This window comes from Anguilla rostrata, chromosome 2, assembly GCF_018555375.3.
Source record: "Anguilla rostrata isolate EN2019 chromosome 2, ASM1855537v3, whole genome shotgun sequence".
Classification (NCBI taxonomy): domain Eukaryota; kingdom Metazoa; phylum Chordata; class Actinopteri; order Anguilliformes; family Anguillidae; genus Anguilla; species Anguilla rostrata.
This window is the reverse complement of record NC_057934.1, coordinates 483,897-488,248: the sequence shown is the minus strand read 5'-3', so window position 1 is coordinate 488,248 and position 4,352 is coordinate 483,897. Positions and strand designations below refer to the sequence as shown.

At 43.5% G+C, this 4,352-nt stretch overlaps 1 long non-coding RNA gene across 1 annotated transcript; it reads left to right on the top strand.

Annotated features, from left to right (window-relative positions):
- The first annotated feature begins 420 nt into the window (after nucleotides 1–420).
- On the top strand, nucleotides 421–3,766 carry LOC135249469 (uncharacterized). The gene is made up of 3 exons (XR_010328687.1): nucleotides 421–700; nucleotides 1,719–2,076; nucleotides 2,625–3,766. It is a non-coding gene; the product is annotated as an uncharacterized LOC135249469 (long non-coding RNA).
- The last annotated feature ends 586 nt before the right edge of the window (nucleotides 3,767–4,352 follow it).

Below are 4,352 nucleotides of genomic sequence, written 5' to 3'. Positions count from 1 at the left end.
ACTACTCTGGGACCGCAGTATAGGTTAATTTTTTGTTCTGAAACAGCTGCAGCACCCGAATTTTAATGAGCTGTTGATTGATCTTAATTAAACTCATTTATGTCTGAATGTCTATTGAGAGATTTACTCTCTGTCACATTGTATGTGACATTACGATGCACACCTTGAAGAATAATGTCCCATGTTCATGTTCCCGGACTCATGAGCCAAATCAACGGACTGATTTAGAATATTTTCAGTGCTGGACTGACAGGTAAAACAGGCCAGGTGCAACCTGTTGAGAGCGCGCACACACCTGGTCACTGAAATTAGATCAATGAGCCAAACCGGCATGTCATTAAGACGCGATTAGCTAACACATTCTGAAAGAACTTAAACACCCATTTACTACAAAATTAACTGATCGAGAGATTGGCTGTAAGGAACAGCAGCATACACAGGGACCCCCCAGGACTGAGAACCCCTGAGTCACAGTACAGGAAGTAACTCGCCTAATTCAGTCACAGTACAGGAGGTAACTTGCCTAATTCAGTCACAGTACAGGAAGTAACTTGCCGAATTGAGTCACAGTATAGGAAGTAACTTGCCTAATTCAGTCACAGTACAGGAGGTAACTTGCCTAATTCAGTCACAGTACAGGAAGTAACTCACCTAATTCAGTACTAAAGTTCAGCACCTACACTCAGTACCAGCACAGAAGGTAAGAAATGGCGGCCACTTTAATATTCATTAGCTGGTTTTGCTTTGTTGAAAAATTATACACTTCCACAAAAGATATTCAACTTGTGCTGGGAAGTAGTTATACCTGTTATGCAACTCTATGTTTTAGCAAATATTTGGAAATAAATTCTGCAGGTTCGCTGACTTCACACAGCAGAAGATTATGATGAGACATGGCTTTGAATTTGTGAATTCCAGACAAATGATTGAAATGAGTATAAAATGAGCAGAGGAGCAGACTGATGAATGATTTTTCTTCTGCAACAGTGTGTCTAGACACACTGACCTTTCATGGTCATCAAGAGAATGAACAGGACGTTCAGTGGAGGCATAAAAAATGCAGATGTTATTTTAACCTTGTTTTCACCTAAACTGGACAGCAATTCCAAGCCAACGCTGTAAGACACATCAACCTTGGCACCTGTCAGAGCATACTAAAGCACAGACAAGCTTACCAGCTCCTCATTCAGAATGAGTAGAGCCACATCACAGCATGCTCACATGATAACAAACAGCCCTCATTCCAGCCCAGTCCTCATATTTTAACCAATCTCTGATCAAGACTGTCTCCCTAGAGAATATGTACTAATTATATATTTTTTCTGCTTGCCATCCCTTCTGACTTATTCCGAGTAATAAAATGCACAAAATCCGAATTTGAGTAGACAAGGAGCCCTGATGTTTGGACACGTTAAATGAGGACAGGGACTGACGGTCCTCCAGTATTCTGCTCTCTGTTCCCACCACCGCTTCCAACCCACCACAGACCCTTTTGAGGTTAAATTGAAACGAATTGTGCTGTTCAATATTTTATTGACAGTGGCCTCGCGGAATGTTGCTACAGTGACACGGGGGATAATTATTTCACCGTGGATTTTCAACCCCCTTCTCCCCCATCCCACACCCCCCTCCCCCGTTTTTCTCCATCCCGACTATTCCTGTAGAGAATCAGTTCTGCATACATTACCCAGCAGAATATTGAATCAGTCCCTCCACAGGGAGGCGAGTGGCTGATTACCGGGAGCAGCGCAGACCTGGGGAGCAGACCTGGGGAGCAGGGCAGCGAGGACATGGGGAGCAGGCGTGGGGAGCAGAGCAGCACAGATGTGGGGAGCAGCGCGGACATGGGGAGCAGAGCAGTGCAGACGCGGGGAGCAGAGCAGACATGGGGGGCAGTGCAGTGCAGACCTGGGGAGCAGACCTGGGGAGCAGGGCAGCGAGGACATGGGGAGCAGGCGTGGGGAGCAGAGCAGCGTGGGGAGCAGAGCAGTGCAGACGCGGGGAGCAGCGCAGCACAGACGTGGGGAGCAGCGCAACATGAGCATGTCAATCTGCAGATTTGTGCGGCTTTTTTATGTACGTGTATGTGGCATATTCTAAGCAAACAGACCAGTGACTAATGAAATAACTGGGACATTGAAACTTCTACAGCTCAAAACAAATTAGTCATGTTTATCAAATGTTATTTTATTTGACATTCACATCAAATAATTAACAAATATAAATACATCGTGGCTGCCATGAGCAGTCCGCATAACTGTCACAAGAATGAGTCATCACACATCTGCTTGTGAAATAATGGATGACAAATCTCATGCATTTGACTTGCTGATGGAATAATCCAGACTCAAGAAACAAGCAGAATTGGTCCATGGCAGACTGAAAGTGTAATGCATAGCATTATTTCATTCGGTGGCATGGAAACTAGTGGATATGAAACCAGTACTCACCAGAGAGAGCTGATTGATTGGTGGATAACTCAACCAAACAGGCGATTGGCTGGCAGACCTTATGAAAGAGCATCAGGAAGGGGTCTGACTGCTTCAGCACGGCTCAGGCAGCGAAGGTGAACAATCTCAGGCTGCGTGTCTGACTGTCTCTTTCCTGTGTTCATTATAATGCAGGGAGAGATCTCCTCAGCCCAGAAAGTACCTGCAGGGTCTAAACCTGAACATCGCCGTGCGTGCAACACTGCAGCCCTGGAGCAACCCCCACTTTCCTGCCTCTTTTCTCTTTCACGCGAGGTGGAGACGGAGAGATTCCCGAATCCCGACGCCTTTGTTCCCCCGCGTCGACACGCAGGGACGTGAGCGTGTTTGGGTAGATATCCGTTCCCATCGGGGCTCAGCGAGCTGCTCGGTCTCTGCTGTGATTACAGGCGTAATGGATTGTTTGTGTCCATACTAATCAAATGCCCTTCCTGGCCTAAATGGATCGATCATGTCTCTCAAAGCTGGATCATACGCAGGGATAAATACCTCAGTCAGATTGTATATTACTGTCCGGGTGGTGCCATGTTACTTTTTTTACAATTTACAATGTCCGCATGGAGAAGACTCTCATATACTGATACAGCATTGAGTACAGTGCATATAATACTCCTATCTTTTGTTTGCACGGTTTAAAGGCACTCATTGTGGCTATTGATTAAAAATGCAGTCAGATTCATATTTTCAAATATTGCAAAAGCTGATTCCAGTACTCTTACCTGCTGGTGTGAATTAAAGCAATCATGGAGGGCTGAAGTGTGTGTAAGTACTTATGTGATCAGAGGTTTTGTTAAATCCAATAACTTAGGGATTTGCTAAAGCAACCATGGTCATTGTGTGCTTCACAAACAAATCAGCTGTATTTGCATAACCATTTCCACATATTTCAGACATTAAATCTGAAGGTTATTTTAAAAATATTTTTATTTTTATTCCCCAATGTAATTCTGATTGGAGGAAAACCTTCAGTTCTGAAGATAGCACAGTACTGCAGACGACATGCTTATTTCCTTTAGAGATCCAGCAGATTTGGAGCAGCAGGAGCAGCAGTTTCAGGTACCCAGGTGACTAGAGGAGTTGCTGTTTATAACAGAATATAGTGCTGACCAAATCCTCCCCTCCACAAGCGACAGTAATCTACTGATGAACATGCTGGGACTGGGGTTAATGCAAGCAGTAAAAACGTATACAACACAGCATACTACCCACGGATATGCTGTATAGCCACTAACTGGAACAGTAGTCTGAAGTTATGAATGCGCTACGTGATTCCAATACACATGCTAGATTCTGAAAAATAACATTAAAACAATAATATTACACATATTGTACAAATTATGCTTACAACAGTTTTCTGTGTAAATATAAACAAGTGCTTTCAGAAAAATGACAGAGGAGAGCTGTAGTATGTTTAGCAATAAGCTAATCGTCGTCATACACTAACAGGTAAGAAAGGAAGGTAGGAATGAGCTGCATGCTTCTCTGCGCAGAACATCATTATTTCTGATTTTACGCTTTTCTGATTCGTTCGGTCCCTGCACCCAGGCACCAGTGCACAGCAGGCCCAAACTCTCTCAGCTATATTTTCCATATCATACACATTTATTGCATTATCGCATAATATTTATATCACTGTCTTGTTCAGTGCAGCACTGTGTTGCTGATAATTTGTTTGTTTTTGAGTCCAGGACAAATCCCCCTTTCCACATAATTCTTTATTATTGGGAACAGATTTCTCCTTCGCCAGGAAAACATCCTGAGAGAACGCCGATGGTCCCATTTACTTACTCGCTTTGAAATATGCAACAATATATCACTTTTACATAATAATATGGTCTAAAGGGGAAAGAGCTTATAATTTAT